Genomic DNA, 17,900 nt, shown 5'->3' on the forward strand with positions numbered 1-17,900 from the left:
TCAAAGATCGAACGCTTTTGATTTTCCCCATCTGCTTAAGAAGTAAGTCCATTTAAAAAGTCCTTTTGAGCAGAAGGGGTCCCTACTCCCTTTTCCTGACAAAGCAGGAGCGTGTTTGAAGTTGGAGCACAGCAGGGCTCGATGGGACCTCAAACCCAGGAATTTCGCTCCTTAGAACAAAGCCCCTGGGGAGATCTACCACTCCCCGCAGCTGTGCAAACCCCTTTTCACCCAGGGGGTATGCTGAAGCCGGCGAACAGCTGATTTTTGCTGTTTCGCCAGCTTTTACGATCTTCTAACGCGGAGTGCCCTGTTTGAGCACCCAACAGGAGCGGTGACATCACTGGAAGCCCCTATGCACACACTTTTGATTCTCATCCAACACACACGTTTCTAGAAATACGTTTAGTGCAATTTATCCATTGTCAGATGGGCTACTCTGATTAGCAGTTGTCCAAGGCAAAGGATCTCTCCCATAATTTTCTTTTTTTTTAATTGGAAATGCAGAGAATTACATCGTAGATCTATAGATATTGTGTACTATTATGGTTATTATATTCCCTCAGTGGAGTGGCAGAAAACACTTCATCTGCCTTTGGCTCTGTCCTAGAAGCATGGAAAGAGGAGTGAAACTTAGTTCATTAAGCATGTTTATTTTTTAATATCTAAAATAACTAATTAGAACAAAGGGAGTTGGTTCTTGGTTAGCAGGCTTCAATACACTCACACGCTTTAATACACTTCACACAAACATATAAAAAAGATGTTGAGACTCTAGAAAAAGTTAAGAGAAGAACAACCAGGATGATTAGGGGATTGGAGACTAACATATGAAGAACAGTTACAGGAACTGGGCACAGCTAGTTTAGTAAAGAGAAGGATCAGGGGAGACATATAACAGTGTTCCAGTATTTGAGGAGCTGCCACAGAGAGGATGGTGTCAAGCTATTTTCCAAAGCACCTGAGGGCCAGATAAGGAATAATGGATGGAAACTGACCAAGGAGAGATTCAACCTGGAAATAAAGAGGAACTTTCTGACAGTGAGAACAATCAACTAATGGAACAGCTTGCCTTCTGAAGTTGTGGGAGCTTCATCACTTGAGACTTTCAAGAAAAGATTGGACTGCCATTTGTCAGAAATGGTGTAGGATCTCCTGCTTGGGTGGGGGGTTGGACTAGATGACCTAAGAGGTCCCTTCCAACTCTTTTAATTTAATATACCCAGGGATGGGATTCAGCCAGTCTGGACTGGTTCAGGAAGACTGGATGTTAATTTTAATCTGGTTCGTCGAACCGGTAGTTACAACTCTGGCTGACCCTGCCCACCCCACCCCTCCCTTCCCAGGAGTCTCCACATGGCCCATTTTGGATCTGAGGTAAGTGCAGGGACCTTGTAGAGGCTCTGGGAGGGTGAAAAACAGGCCAAACAGAAGTCCAGAAACAGACCCTGTTTCTGGCCTCCGGAGGGGCCCTGTTGTGACCCAGGTTCCTGGACCTGGACTCCTGGACTCGGATGATTCAGAAAGTGAGGGAGAAGACCTGGCAAGCCCTGCTTCTCTTGAGCCCTTTCCCTCCCTGGCACCCACTCAAAAGGAGGAGGAGGGGCCGGCAAAGCCTGATTCTCTGGAGCCTTCTTCTGATTTGGCAACGCCCCAAGAACAGTTTTGGAGTGATGCAAGACTGCGCAGGCGTGACCGGCGTGCGCAGCAGAGGAAGCATTGGGACAAAGCCAAGTCATAATTGTCATGCAGTGACATCTGCAGAGACTATAAATAGGAGGCGGGACTTCCTGGTTTTTTGTCTTGGACAAAGCAATGAATTTGCGCGGGCAAACTGTATCAATGGAGGGAAGAATATATTTGTGAGTAATTCTGGCCTTATCTGTAATTTCCTTGTTATCTCCAGAAACTTGGCAGGCCCGTGGGTAGACGTGGCCAGGACATTTATATATATGTAAATAAATCAGAAAAGGAGGCCTCTGACTGACTCTTTGCTGGGAGTATTGGGGGAAGGGAAACAGAACATTTTGTCCAAGACCCTGACTAAAACATCTTCCACCAAAGATGGACCAGCAGCAGGTACAACAGCAGTTACAGCAGCTACAAGCGGCTAATCAACAGCTCCAGCAGAAAGTGGCTCACTTGGCAGGCCAACTTGCTGCCGGGAATGTGCCTGCAGCCCCCCCCCCATCCTCCCACTCCTCCTCCTCGTCGCAAGTGCTCGATAACCGTGCCGGATAAGTTTTCTGGGCAGCCTGAGATGTTCCCGACCTTCTTGGGACAGAGCCAGCTCTACGTGGCTATGCGGCCAGAGGATTTCCCAGACGACCGGGCTAAGGTGGCCTTCGTGATTAACCTTCTTTCTGACTCGGCTGCTCGATGGGCCACGCCCCTCTTGCTCCAGGACAGCCCCCTGCTGGCAGACCAACAGCGCTTTTGGCAGCACCTGCGCACCATGTACGAGGACCCTGTTCGAATGCTGACGGCAACCAGGTGCCTTAAGGAACTCCGTCAAGGGAAACGCCCCCTGCAGGAGTACATCGCCGAATATCATCTTTTGTGACAGGACTCTGACTGGAATGATGCAGCGCTGGTGGACGTGTTCCAGGAGGGACTCTCAGAGGAATTGCAAGATGAGCTGGCCCGGGTGGAGGTGCCACGGACCCTCGACAACTTGGTGCCCCTTTGTCTCCGACTCGATGCCCGTCTGCAACGGCGACCGTCCCGTCGCACCCCCCGGGACCCGCCGTCAACATCTGCACCCCCACTTCCTGCACCACCAGCACCCCGGGTCGCCCCACGTTTTGTAACCGCTGCAGAAGAGCCCATGGAATTGGGAGCGGCCAGACCTCGCCTGACAGCCCAGGAGCGGAACCGGAGGTGCCAAGGGGGATTGTGCCTGTACTGTGGAGAGCCCGGCCACTTCGCCGCTTATTGCCCCAGAAAGCGAAGTGGGGCACGCACGCCGGTCCCTGAATCACAGCGTGACCAATCGGGAAACAGAGCAGGCCCGACCTCGGGGAAACCCGAGGTCGGGCACGTACTAAGCCCCCACTGGACGTTGCGGAAGTAGACTCTGGGCCCCCTCGGCATCTGATTCTGGACACACGGATATGGTTGGGGAACCAGTTGGACGGGCTCCAGGCGCATGCGCTGGTGGACTCAGGGGCCACAACAAACTTTATGGACCAGGCCTTTGTGACCCAGTTTGCGGTCCCCGTGGTTCCGGTGGACCCTCCAATGCGGGTAGAGACAATTGATGGACGAGAACTGGTGTCCGGCCCCATTAAATTCGCCACCCAGCCTTTGCGCCTGGCTATTGGGGACCATGAGGAGGCGATCCAGTTTTATGTCACGGCGGACCTTCATTTTCCCTTGGTCCTTGGGATGGCCTGGCTTCGGACCCACGATCCTCAGGTGGCCTGGTCGTGGAACGCCATCTCTTTCCCAAGTGTGCAGTGCGTCGACCACATCCGCCACATCTGTGCCAGCCAGAACGTCCCCACCGCTGCCATCACCTTGCCTCCTGAGCTGACGGACTTTGCCGACATGTTCAGTGAGAAGGAGGCAGACCGACTACCCCCGCATTGGCCCTACGATTGCCCCATGGACCTTCTGCCCAACGCACCACTGCCTGTGGGACGCCTGTATTCCATGTCGGAGCCCGAGTTGGCCGCCCTCAGGGACTTCCTGGACAAAAATCTGGCCCGAGGGTTCATCCGGCCTTCAAAGCCCCTCTCTCGGCCCCAGTCCTCTTCGTGAAGAAGACAGGGGACTTGCGCCTGTGCTGTGATTACCGCCGGCTAAACGCCATTACGGTGCGGAATCGCTACCCCCTGCCGCTCATCCCGGAGCTATTGGAGAGGTTGCGGGAGGCCACGATCTTCACCAAGCTCGATCTCCGGGGGGCCTACAACCTGGTGCGGATGTGAGAAGGAGACGAATGGAAGACGGCATTCGGCACCCGATACGGACACTACGAATACACTGTCATGCCATTTGGGTTGACCAACGCTCCCGCCGTTTTCCAGCACTTCATGAACGACATGTTCCGAGACATGTTGGATCGGTTCGTGGTTATCTACCTGAATGACATCCTGATTTACTCCCGGTCCAGGGAAAGCCACCTTCGACACGTCGGTCTGGTTCTGCAACGCTTGCGGGAGCAACAACTCAATGCGAAGCTGGAGAAATGCGTCTTCTTCCGGACTTCCATAGAATTCCTTGGGCATATCATCTCGCCCGAGGGCATAGCCATGGACCCACGCAAAGTATTATTTATTTATTTATTTATTTGATCATATTTATATACCGCCCTATCTCCCGAAGGACTCAGGGCGGTTTACAGGCACTTAAAAACACATAAATACAATATAAAAGCAATTAAAAAACTTATTCTAAAAGCCCGATAATTAAAAAATATAGACATAAAACCCAATTTAAAACCCATAAATTTAAAATCTAACTCAGTCCTGTGCAATTAAATAAGTATGTTTTAAGCCCGCGGCGGAAGGTCCGAAGGTCGGAAAGCTGACGAAGTCCGGGGGGTAGTTCGTTCCAGAGGGTGGGAGCCCCCACAGAGAAGGCCCTTCCCCTGGGCATCACAAAGTAGAAGCTTTGTGTAGCTGGGAAGCCCCTCGTCAGGTGAAGGATGTTCAGCGCCTGCTGGGCTTCGCCAACTACTACCGGACCTTCATCCCGGGCTTCGCCACACTGACGGCTCCACTTACCCAGCTCCTCAGGAAGAAGGTTGCGTTCCGGTGGGGTCCCCCGCAGCAAGAAGCATTCACAGCCCTCAAGAAAGCCTTCGTCATGGAACCCGTCCTGAGGCATCCCGACCCGCTCCGGCCTTTTGTGGTGGAAATGGACGCGTCCAATGTGGCTCTGGGAGCGGTGCTGCTACAGGCTCCGACGAATGGCGGCACACTTTTTCCCTGCGCTTACTACTCCCGGAAACTCAATCCTTCCGAGCGCAACTACACCATCTGGGAAAAAGAGTTGCTGGCTATCAAGGCTGCATTCGAGGTTTGGCGACACCATCTGGAGGGGGCCCGACATCAGGTGGAGGTCCGAACGGACCATCAGAATCTCGAGCACCTCACCACAGCTCGGAAGTTGAACCAGCGGCAGATCCGGTGGTGGTTGTTTTTTGCCCGGTTCAACTTCTGCATGACCTACATTCCCAGTGGTCACAACCGCAGGGCGGATGCCCTGTCCCGCAAGCCAGAGTACCTCTGCGCCGAGGGCCTTCTTCCTCCATGGACAGTGCTGCTGGCAGAAGCCTTGGCCGCAGCACAGGAGCCAGTGGACTTGCGGGCCCAGGTGCGAGAGGCGCAGCGCCAGGACGCCTGGTCGCAGCAAAGGAGAGCGGAGGTGGGCCCCGCGTCTCCTTGGACCTTGGAGGAGGACTTACTCAAGTTTTGGGGGCAATTATATGTGCCCACAGGACCACTCCGAGTCCTCGTCATGACCCAGTGCCACGACAACCCTGCAGCAGGACATTTTGGGTTCTTCAAGACCCTCCACCTGGTGACACGGACCTTTTGGTGGCCCCGAGTGCATACCATGTTGGCAAGCCAAGGCTGCCACGGGGGCCCCTCCCGGGCTCCTCCAGCCCTTGCCGACACCCGACAGACCCTGGGGGGCGATCTCCATGGATTTCCGGACGGACCTGCCGCCGTCCTCTGGGTTCACCACGGTGCTGGTGGTGGTGGACATGCTCACCAAGATGGCACACTTCATCCCATGCCGCGGACTGCCCACAGCCGCAAAAACGGCCCGTCTCTTTCTGCAGCACATCTTCCGCCTCCATGGTCTACCGGACAGGGTGGTTTCGGACCGCGGAGTTCAGTTCACATCTCGCTTCTGGAAGAGCCTGATGGCCGCGTTGGAGGTGCAGGTGTGTCTGTCGTCATCGCACCATCCGGAGACCGACGGGGGTACAGAGAAGGTCATCGGTATCCTGGAACAGTATCTCCGTTGCTTCATCAACCAGCAACAGGACAACTGGGCCGATTACCTGTCCCTGGCGGAGTTTGCTTTTAACAACTCTCAGCACACCTCTACTCAGATGACCCTGTTCTTTGCCAATGTGGGGTACCATCTCTTCCCTCTGGCTCTTCCCTCTGGCACCACCGGACTCTCCTGTTCCCGAAACGCAGACCTTCCTGACGGAATTGCATGTGGTCCATCAGTTGGTACGTCAGCAGCTGAATCTGGCAAAGGAGGACTACAAACAGTCCGCCGACCGCTCCCGACGGGCAACGCCCCCGCTGGCAGTTGGAGACCGGGTGTGGCTCTCCACCAAACACCTCCCGTCCAACCGCCCGGTAAAGAAGTTGGACCACCGATTCATCGGCCCGTTCCCTGTCGAGGCAGTCATCAACCCGGTAGCCTACCGACTGACCCTGCCACGATCCATGCGGATCCACCCCGTTTTTCACCTGTCCCTTCTGGTTCCTGAGGCCACACCGAGTCCCCTTCGGTGCCCAACAGCACCCGTCACTGTCGCCGAGGACGGGTCAGAGGAATACGAAGTCCACAGCGTACGAGACTCTCGCTGGCTGAAGGGTCGTTTCCAATATTTGATTGCGTGGAAGGGATACGGGACTGATTTCTCCTGGGTAGATGCCTCCGACGTTCATGCCCCTGACCTGGTGCAGGCCTTCCATGAGCAGAACCCAGCCCGACCGCATCCCGATCGTCAGCCCCGGGGGAAGGGCCCTGCAGTGAGGGGTAGTGTTGTGACCCAGGTTCCTGGACCCAGACTCCTGGACTCGGATGATTCAGAAAGTGAGGGAGAAGACCTGGCAAGCCCTGCTTCTCTTGAGCCCTTTCCCTCCCTGGCACCCACTCAAAGGGAGGAGGAGGGGCCGGCAAAGCCTGATTCCCTGGAGCCTTCTTCTGATTTGGCAACGCCCCAAGAACAATTTTGGAGTGATGCAAGACTGCACAGACGTGACCGGCGCGCGCAGCAGAGGAAGCGTTGGGACAAAGCCAAGTCATAATTGTCATGCAGTGACATCTGCAGAGACTATAAATAGGAGGCGGGACTTCCTGGTTTTTTGTCTTGGACAAAGCAATGAATTCTTGTGGGCAAACTGTATCAATGGAGGGAAGAATATATTCGTGAGTAATTCTGGCCTTATCTGTAATTTCCTTGTTATCTCCAGAAACTTGGCAGGCCCGTGGGTAGACGTGGCCAGGACATTTATATATATGTAAATAAATCAGAAAAGGAGGCCTCTGACTGACTCTTTGCTGGGAGTATTGGGGGAAGGGAAACAGAACAGGCCCTGGAGCCAGGGGGAGGCTGTTTTCGCCCTCCTGGAGGCTCGAGAAAAGACTGCAGAGCCTCAGGAGGGCGAAAATTCTCCCCCTCAACTGTGAGCCACACCCACCCAGCAACTGGGCAGTGAACAGGTTGTTAATTTTTTTCAGTCCCACCCCTGAATATACTATACATGTGTCAGGGTTCCAAGTAACACCCCCAGCAAAATCAAACTCCGAGGCCTGAGATTCCTCAGCTAACTTTTATTAGAGATGTCATATTGGCACATCTGGGAAAACCCGAATCTGAGATTTTCTGGGTTTTCCTCACCCAAAAGAAAGTTCAAGACCTTGCCCACTTCTCCCACATATCCACCACTGCTCCAATCAGTTCCTTCACATACAGAAAACAACCTTCACTTTTTTCTCAGCACAGCTGTTGGACACCATGACCTTGAACCTCTCTGCAAAGTTTTGTTATGGCTAAGTCTACTTTACTCATGAAATCCCCTCTCTCAACTTCCTACGGTAGGATTGTGGCAGGCCTGGATCCTGAAGGCACCAAGGTAGTATGGCTTCCAGGCCTTACAACATGACTATCAAAGCTATTTTTAGAGAAAGCAACATTATGCAAATACAATAGAAGAGGGAGATATAGGAAACAAAATTTATTATGGGCATGAAGTCAAATAAAAGAAAAGGGAAATATTGTTTTCTTGCAGATGTTTTATTATCCAAACTGGGTATTGACCTCTATTTAATCTGAAGTCCAATATTTTCTTTACTTCATAATGAGTTTCCCCTTGTACTACAATGGGAGGGGGAGGTGGTTGAGTCTGGGGTCTTAAGCTTGAGCCAACCGCTCTTTTGAGCACGCTGCAATGAAATATGGGGTGTAATTTTCCCAATATGCGGGGGAGGTTTAGCTGAACTGTCACAGGATTAATTATCTTTATGATAGGGAAAGGACCTAGGATCTTCAGTCCTAACTTTTTGCTCAGTAGCCTTAATTTTATGTATTTGGTGGAAAGGAAAACTCTATCCCTTACTCAAAAGGAGGGTTGCAGCGAGTGGTGTTTGTCTGCCTATTTTTTATATTCTGCCACTGCTTCGGAGAGGGCTTTTTTCGTATTTTCCCACCTCTTTTAATGATTCCATCCATTCTGCTAATGACATGGATGGGGGGTGTTTTCTCTTGGCAGTTCGGGCATGGGGACAAATTTCATGCTGCTGGCGACTTGGAATGGGGTGAGTCCTGAGCTGGAATGTACAGCATTGTTGTATGCCACCTCTGCAAACGGCAATAGTTCTGCCCACTTTTCCTGTTGGTAATCCATATTGCATCTGAGGTATTGTTCCACCATGGCATTTGTACGTTCAGTGGCCTCGTTCGTGTCAGATGGAAAGCTGAATTGAGCCCCTGGGTGGAGCTGATGGACCTTAGGAACTCTCTCCAGAACTTGGCAGTGAATTGGATTCCTCTATCTGAGATTATGCAGCGGGGAGCCCCGTATAGTCGATAGAGGGGTTTGATGAAGAGTTTGGCTAGCTTCTTTGCGGAGGGTAATCCAGAGCAAGTGTTGTGCCTCGCTTGCCCCCCTCTCCGCAGCCAGGCCCCTCTAATCTCCTGCTATCTCAGCCAGAGACTGATAGTGCAGAAGAATGTCCTGGCATGGCTCCAGCCCCCAGCCCTGGCACCATGCCCGGACAAACCGAGCAAACAAACCTCCTGTTCTGTTTCCCTCCCCCAATACTCCCAACAAAGAGTCAGTCAAAGGTCTCCTTTTCTAATTTATTTACATAGATAAATGTTCTGGCCATGTCTACCCATGGGCCTGCCAAGTCTCTGGAGATAACGAGGAAATTATAGATAAGGCCAGAGTTACTCACGAATATATTCTTCCCTCCATTGATACAGTTTGCCTGTGCAAATTCACTGCTTTGTCCAAGACAAAAAACCAGGAAGTTCCGCCTCCTTTTTATAGTCTCTGCAGATGTCACTGCATGACCATCATTCTTTGGCTTTGTCCCAACGCTTCCTCTGCTGCGTGCGCCGGTCACGTCTGCGCAGTCTTGCATCACTCCAAAACTGTTCTTGGGACGTTGCCAAATCAGATGAAGGCCCGGGAGAATCAGGCCTGCCGGCCCCTCCTCCTCCCTTTGGGTGGGTGCCAGAGAGGGAGAGGGCCCAAGAGAAGCAGGCCTTGCCAGGTCTTCTCCCTCACTTTCTGAATCATCCGAGTCCAGGAGTCCGAGTCCAGGAACCTGGGTCACAACACCTCCCCCTGATAGCATGTGCGCCTGAAACCAACCACGAGCTGGAATTGCCGGCAGCTGGGGACGAAACGATGCAGTGGATAGATCCAAGCTTCGGGAAAATTGGAAAGGCGACGTCAGCAAAAGGAAGGGAGGGGCAGGCCTGGATAAGTGCTGAGTCATGGAGCCACACCCCATGGCCTAAATAAAGGATCTGCTTTCTGGCATTCTTTGAGTCAGTCAAAGTCTAATTTGGATTGCTGAAGTCACATCCTGGTTTCCTGCCTGCCCTGAGAACTTTGATAGAACTTTGGCAAAACTGCAGAGGCTTTGCGGCCACGCTTGATACGGACTTCCCTGACCCGGCCGTCAGAGGAGGCGTGGGACACGACAGCAAGTGGTGAAATGGGCTTGTTTGGAAAACAGATCGATGACGGTCCATATCACTGTGCTCCCCCCACTCTCTGGGAGTTCTACTATGAAGTCCATTGCGATCTCCTCCCATGGCCTGCTAGGGTCTGCCACTTGTTGCAGAAGTCCTGGCGGCTTGCCGGGTCTGTTCTTCAACACTGCACAGGTGGCACAACTCTTAACGTAATCCTCCACCTCCACTTTTGGCCACCAGAATTGTCTTCTGGCGAGGTGCAAAGTTTTTAGGAATCTGAAGTGACCAGCTTGTTTGGAGTCCTGGCTATGTTGGAGCATCTCGAGTCTTAGGCTGGTTGGGACAGACAGTTTGGATCCTTTCCATGCCAGTCCCTCCCTCATCGTGAGGACACCTTAGTTTTCATTGAGCCAAGGGTCTGTGGGCAGTTCTGCTTTTAATTTTGCTGCCCATCCTTCATAGCTGGAGTCAAGTGGTCGCCTGGTCCGGCTTCTGGTGGTTACTTGGGCGACTGACTGGGAGGAGGGGGGTATTATGGTGTGGACCACCTCCTGGCGGCTGTCAAATTAGGGTTTTGGGGAGAGCGCGTCCGCCAGCACGTTTTCCCCTGCCAGTATGTACTTCAGCTCAAGTTTGAAGTGCCTGAAGTATTGAGCCCAGCAGACTTCCTTGGGGGACAATTTCCTGGGGATCTTTAGGACCTCTAGATTTTTGTGATCAGTCCAGACCTCAAAAGGTATTTCCTCCCCCCTCCAGGAAATGTCTCCAGGAGAGCAGTGCCCATCGGATGGCATACGCCTCTTTTTCCCAGATGGCTCATCTCCTCTTTGTGTTGTTGAATTTTTTGGAGATGTAAGCGCATGGCAGCAATTGCCCCTTGGAGTCCCTCTGTAGGAGTACGGTGTTGTGGTCTGTCAGCAGCCTACGGAGCTGGCAACGGAGTCAGACAGCAAAGAGGCTGAGATGAGGCCAGGGCCATCGGGAAGTGAGGTGGAGCCAGAGCCTCCAGAGACTGATAATAGTGAGGCAGAGGAACAGGAGGAGCCTGTTCCTAATACACAATGAGAAGGGCTGCCAGAAGGCAAGAGCAGCTCAAACAGAGAGGATAACTCGGGAGTAGGGCCAAGAGATGTTTGGCCCCTCCCATAAGGCTTAAAACAGACTAGCACCGGTGTTTCAGCTTTGCCGAAAAACAATGTTGTAGCTGCGTCTTCTGCTTTGTCTTCTGCTTCTTTGTTTTTGTGGCTTCTGGACGTTTGCCAAGAAGGGTCTTTGGCAGTTTGCCTAATTGAACTAAGGTTTGTGAGATAACTGAAAAATTTGTGTTGGGAGACATTTGTTTTACTTTGAGTTGAACGACACTGGGAATAAAGTAATTCCCAGCTGTTTGAATAAAGTTTGTTTTTCCACGGACTAAATTTATTACTACCTACTTGGGCCTGGGTCACAACACACAGTGGTGAAAGCCACATCACTGGCATCAGCTTGGATGATGAACTGCCACTCCGGGTCTGGATGCTGCAAGATTGGTTCTAATGCAAAAAGTTCCTTTAGGTTCTCAAACGCCCGTGGGCACTCTATAGTCCAGGCAATGGGCTGTGACAGCTTCAGCTTCACTGTTGGGGACCCCGTTTTCAACAGTTCAGTCAGGGGCAGAGCCACTTCAGTGAACACTGGGATGAACTGCCTATAGAAATTGGCAAAGCCCAAGAGACTTTGAAGCTGTCTTTGGGTGTGTGGGGGTTGCCAGTCTAAAACAGCTCTAACTTTGCCGGGATCCATTTCTATGCCTTCGCTGGAAATTCAGTAGCCTAAGTAGTCCAGCAAAGTTTTATGAAACTCGCACTTTGACAACTTTTTCTTTAAAAAGCACCAGGGCTGCCACTTTGGATTTGGCAGGCTCTATGAACCCCTGCATCAGATTTGCATCTATATACTTCCTCAACTCCCACATCTTAGCTGGTGTCATTAAGTACATTTTTGGCTTGGGTAGTTTCGCCCCTGGCTCGAATTCTATAGCGCAATCAGTTGTGCAATGGGGTGGGAGGAAGTTGCAGTCCTCCTCACTGAACACCCCCTCAAGTCCCAGTATTCCTTTGGCATCTGTTGGCTGCTTGGCAGATGTCCTGGGCTGGGCTGGCTGGCTCCGGAGGGTTCTGTCCTTTTGGGGTCACGATCTCCGGAGTGGGGTATCCATGCCTCACTGGTGGCAGTGGGCACAGTCTGATGACTGTGGGTGCCATCCCAAGAAATCATGGGCCCCATTTATAGAGCCAGAAAAGGCCCAGGATTACTTGGTCTGTCACTTTGGGGGCAACTATGAACCAGAGGAGCTCTTTATGGTGCCCCATGTCTAATCTGATGAGCTCCATGAGTCGGGTGGCCAGGGCCCCCCCAATTAGCGAACCATCCACTTGTTCGAAGCTGATGGGGTGGCATATGAGGTGCGTGCATATTCCTAGTTGCTTGACTATGTGGGGGCTGATTAGGCATTGTGTGCAGTCTGTGTCTATGACTGCCTCCATTTCCCCATGGGTCCCTGTCTTGGCGCTCATTACAGTGATCTCAAGGGTAAAGGGACGATGGCTCCACTCACCATTGGGTTGTCTTTGCCTCTGCTTTTCCCTGGAGAGGGGGGAGGAGATTTCTCGGTTGGCTCTTCTCTGATTCTGCAGGCTGGGTGGGGCTCTCCATCATTGGCTTAGCACTCTGTCCCCTATCTGGCAGCTTCTGTGGGGTCCTCTTTGGCACAGCCTATGTGGGGGACTTCGCTCAGGGCACAGGCACTTGTGCCAAGCACTTGGACGCCTGGTGGCCCTGTTGGCTGCATCGATAGCACTTGATGGTCCCGGGTTTCACAGGTGGTGGCTCCTCTGTCTTTTTTGGCAGCGTGCAGTGGCTGAGGGGCCGTTTGGCTGGTTTCTCCACAATTGGCTTTTTTGAAGGGTGGAGGTCCAAATTCAGCACTACTGCATTCTCGGACCATGCCTGTATTTGGTTCGGAGTCCCTCTTATGTTGCAGGCCCATCGCAGTTCCAGATCCAATGCGTTTTTGAAAGTATTGACCACCAGTCTCTCTGGCCAGTCACTTAGTTTCCCAATGAGTCTCCAAATTCCCACACTAGCTCCTTGGCAGGCCTCCCATCCTGCCTTAGCGTGGTGCTTTGGGACTCCGCTTCCTCTTGCTGGGCGACATTTCTGAATCTCACTCTCATCAGCTGGACAAACTCATCCGCATCATCTAGCTCTTGTGCCCCCTCATCGTGGAGTTTGGCTATCCATTCTGACGCCGCCTCCTCATTCATGCCCTTTGCAATGGCTGAGATCAACTCCCAGTCAGAAGGGTACTGGTTCCCATATTGTTGATGTGGGCCCAAACACGGTTCAGGAAATACGCCAGCTTCCCCAGGGTCCCATCGAAGATTGCTCGGAAAGGGGGGGTGTGCTGCAGCAGGCGCTGGTGGTTGGCCAGGTCCTTGCTGTGGGAATTGCATCTGCGGCAGCATCCACTGGCATTGCACCCACCCCTGGCCTGGATAGTAAGCCCACCCGGGAGGGATCTGGTTTGCTGGTGGGAATCCCATCCCAGGTGGTGGCTGCTGGCTTGGCAGGGTCCCGTCCCTGGGCATCTGGATGGGGACTCCATGGTCTGTTTGCCTGGCCAGGAGGTTGGTCGTCCTGGAGTGGTGGGGATCCACAGTTGGGCTGGCACGCTGCGTCAGGATGGGCATCGAGTGACTTGGGACTGAGTGGTAAAGGGTGGCCATTCTGGTCTCTTGAGCTGCAGGCCCTTGGCTCGAAAAAGTGAATGTTGGTTGTGCCAGAGTCACCCTGTTGGCCCTGGGCCAAAGTGCTGGGGCATATCTATCTATCTAGACCCGTTCCAGTCTGGCTTCCGGCCCGGTTACAGCACTGAGACGGCTTTGGTCGCGTTGGTGGATGATCTCTGGAGGGCCAGGGATAGAGGATGCTCCTCTGCCCTGGTCCTATTAGACCTCTCAGCGGCTTTTGATACCATCGACCATGGTATCCTGCTGCGCCGGTTGGAGGGATTGGGAGTGGGAGGCACCGTTTATCGGTGGTTCTCCTCCTATCTCTCCGATCGGTCGCAGACGGTGTTGACAGGGGGGCAGAGGTCGGCTCTGAGACACCTCACTTGTGGGGTGCCGCAGGGGTCGATCCTCTCGCCCCTTCTGTTCAACATCTATATGAAGCCGCTGGGTGAGATCATCAGTGGCTTCGGTGTGAGGTACCAGCTGTACGCTGATGACACCCAGCTGTACTTTTCCACACCGGGCCACCCCAACGAAGCTATCGAAGTGTTGTCCCGGTGCTTGGAAGCCGTACGGGTCTGGATGGGGAGAAACAGGCTCAGGCTCAATCCCTCCAAGACAGAGTGGCTGTGGATGTGGATGCCGGCATCTCGGTACAGTCAGCTGAGTCCTCGGCTGACTGTCGGGGGCGAGTCATTGGCCCCGATGGAACGGGTGCGCAACCTGGGCGCCCTCCTGGATGAACGGCTGTCTTTTGAAGATCACTTGACGGCCGTCTCCAGGAGAGCTTTTTACCAGGTTCGCCTGGTGCGCCAGTTGCGCCCCTTTCTAGACCGGGATGCCCTGTGCACGGTCACTCACGCCCTCGTGACGTCTCGCCTGGATTACTGCAATGCTCTCTACATGGGGCTCCCCTTGAAGGGCATCCGGAGGCTTCAGTTAGTCCAGAATGCAGCTGCGCGGGTGATAGAGGGAGCCCCTCGTGGCTCCCGGGTGGCACCTATCCTGCGCAGACTGCACTGGCTGCCTGTGGCCTTCCGGGTGCGCTTCAAGGTTTTGGTGAACATCTTCAAAGCGCTCCATGGCATAGGGCCGGGTTACTTACGGGACCGCCTACTGCTACCGGATACCTCTCACCGACCCGTGCGCTCTCACAGAGAGGGACTCCTCAGGGTGCCGTCAGCGAGACAGTGTCGTCTGGCGACACCCAGGGGAAGGGCCTTCTCTGTGGGGGCTCCCACCCTCTGGAACGAACTCCCCCCAGGACTTCGTCAACTTCCGGACCTCCGAACCTTCCGTCGCGAGCTTAAAACACATTTATTCATCTGCGCAGGACTGGATTAGTTTTTAAATTCGTGGGTTTTAAATGGGTTTTTAATGGGTTTTTAATGGGTTTTTAATGGGTTTTATTATTTGCTAAATTTTAATTGCGGCCAAATTGAATAAGTTTTTTAGTGGTATTTTAATAGTATTTATTTTGTAATAGTACTGTTTATTTTATCTGCCTGTAAACCGCCCTGAGTCCTTCGGGAGAAGGGCGGTATAAAAATTTAAATAATAAATAAATAAATAAATACCACTTACTCTGAGTCAGCTTAACTCCTCTGGAAGGCCAGCCAGGGATTGGCTGTGCGAGATTGGTGAGAGTCCCCATTCTTCAGAATGCTGGCAATGCAGTGGTTGTGACAATTTCCATCGCAATTCCCACAATGCTCCTTAAATTGGTGTGCCCTCGCTGGCCTCACCCAGCATAGCCAGGTCCTGCTGCAAGCTCCACTTCACTGGCTGCTCCTTGGGTCAGGCACCCATCTGCCAATCAGCCTCCATGGCCTTGATCACTTCTTCCATCTCATGGGAGGGAGAGAAGAGGTCCCAGTAACAGCTGCTGAGCCCATTCCTGTTGCTCCCTCCAGGGGAGGTTTCCTCTTCTCCTCCATCTTCTCTGAGTCTTCGCGTCACCCGGGATCAGGTCGGCGCTTGGGGCTCAGGACCCGGAACGGCTCCTCAAGGTTCAAGGAAGCAGTTTAAATTGAAAGCAGATTTGGATTAATGTCAGGGTTCCAAGTAACACCACCAATGAAATCAAACTCCGAGGCTTGCAATTCCTCAGCTAACTTTTATTAGAGATGTCATATTGGCACATCTGGGAAAACTCGAATCTGAGAGCTTCCGGGTTTTCATCACCCAAAAGAAAGATCAAGACCTTGCCCACTTCTCCCACATGTCCACTACTGCTCCAATCAGTTCCTTCACGTACAGAAGACAACCTCCACTTCTCAGCACAGCTTATTTATTTATTTATTATTTATTTATTAATTAAATTTTTATACCGCCCTTCTTCCGAAGGACTCAGGCCGGTTCACAGCCAAATAAAACCACAATGAATAAATACAGAATAAAATCAATAATTAAAAAACTTATTAAATGACTTCCGCTTGGCTCCACCTTTCTCGCTGGGTGCTAATTTATGGCACTCCGCGCTAGATAACTGTAAAAGCCAGTGTAAATAGCTTTCGAACAGCTGTTCCCGACTTAATTTTCCGTCTCTGGTTGAGAGAGCAGGGGAATGAGCAGGGGGGAGAGAGGTAGATTCCCTTAGGGGCTTTGTTTTTGTTATGCAAAGTCCTGGAAGGTGAGTCCCTTCGAATCCCTCCTACCTCCATTATCCAGCGTGTCTCTTGCAACAGCAGGAAAAGAGGAAGGTGTCCAAGTTCTGCTAACAATTGATTTCTTTTTGTGGATTTATAAGCAGGCGGAAGAAGAATGAGTGAATAATTATTGGTTTGCAAGTATTGTTGATTTTCTGACTTCCTCCTCTTTTTAAAAAGAGAAAAATTATTCTTTTTTTTCCTTCTCTTAAAATGGCGTTTTAGACTAACTGCAAATAGCTTGCTGCGAAATCGAAACTGAATGGAGACATCATCTTATTGTGTTGGATTCTGGTTTGTAGGATCATATTACGTTGTTTAAGTATTTCATAAGGGGATTTTCAGCAAGAACTTTGTTATGAAGGTTCTTTCAGAAGAATGGATTCGTGACTTTATACAGGATTACACAGAAAGAATGTATTTAATTACTCAAAAATACGAACTGAAACAGGACTTAAATGCAATGGATGAAGATATGATCGTGAATAAACAAGTTGATGTAAAGAAGTTTCCTTTAAATAGTTTGGATGAAATGTCAGAATTAGTGCTACAGGAGGCTGTCTCCCGAACTGAAAAAACTTATAGGCTTAATGTTTATCAAGAATTCCCTCTTTGGACTGATGGAATATATGGTAGTATTTTGTGGATTTTTGAACGTAAGGATTTACTAGGCAATATTGTGACTGACTTTTCAAAAGGAGAAATGAAGGAAAGACAGAGATTAATGCATCAAAAAAAATGGCAAGAGACAAAAGTACTATTCTTTGAATTATTAATAGACAAAAATATTATTGTCCCTGAAAGACAATGACGAAGACCTGGAAGAAATGGGTTGATTATATGTTTTATATCTAGTATAAAAGACTAGGTATTTGGATTTATACTGGATTTTGACGAGGATGGATTAAATTTGAATAGCTACTGTAACTCTTGGTATTGAAATTTTATAATGTGTTGTATTGTATCTTGAATAGAATATTTTTGAAAGAGTTTATGTAAGGAAGACCTGGGGGGAAAAATTATATGGTTATAGAAGCTATAAGGGAGATATTTTATGAATTGGATTGGATTTTTATGTTTTAGTTGATTTTAAATACTTTAGGATTAATTTGTTTTATTGATTTATATATTTTGTTATTCTTAATTCTTAATTTTCTTATTTTTTATATATATTTTTTTCTTCTTGAAGGATTTTGGTTGTGTTAGGAGGAAGTTAGAGTTAGAAAGGGAAAATTGGTATAATAGTTTTGGGGGAAAATTTTCTTAGCATATGTTTGTTATATTTTTAACTATACCTTGTGCTTCATCCGGGAAGTCAGGGGGGAGGGGGGAGGGTTTAGTGAAGGGAGGGGGGTTGGAGGGGAAAGGGGGGGATTTTTTTTGTAAAACGTTTTGAATAAAAAAAAAAACTTATTAAATATGGCCCCAAATTAAAATACATTTAAAACAATAAAACCCACTTTAAAATTTAAAACCGAATAATAAAACTTCTAAAAATTCTATGCCAGTCCTGCGCGAATAAATAAATACGTCTTCAGCTCGTGGCGGAAGGTCCGAAGGTCAGGAAAT

This window comes from Ahaetulla prasina, chromosome 3, assembly GCF_028640845.1.
Source record: "Ahaetulla prasina isolate Xishuangbanna chromosome 3, ASM2864084v1, whole genome shotgun sequence".
Lineage (NCBI taxonomy): Eukaryota > Metazoa > Chordata > Lepidosauria > Squamata > Colubridae > Ahaetulla > Ahaetulla prasina.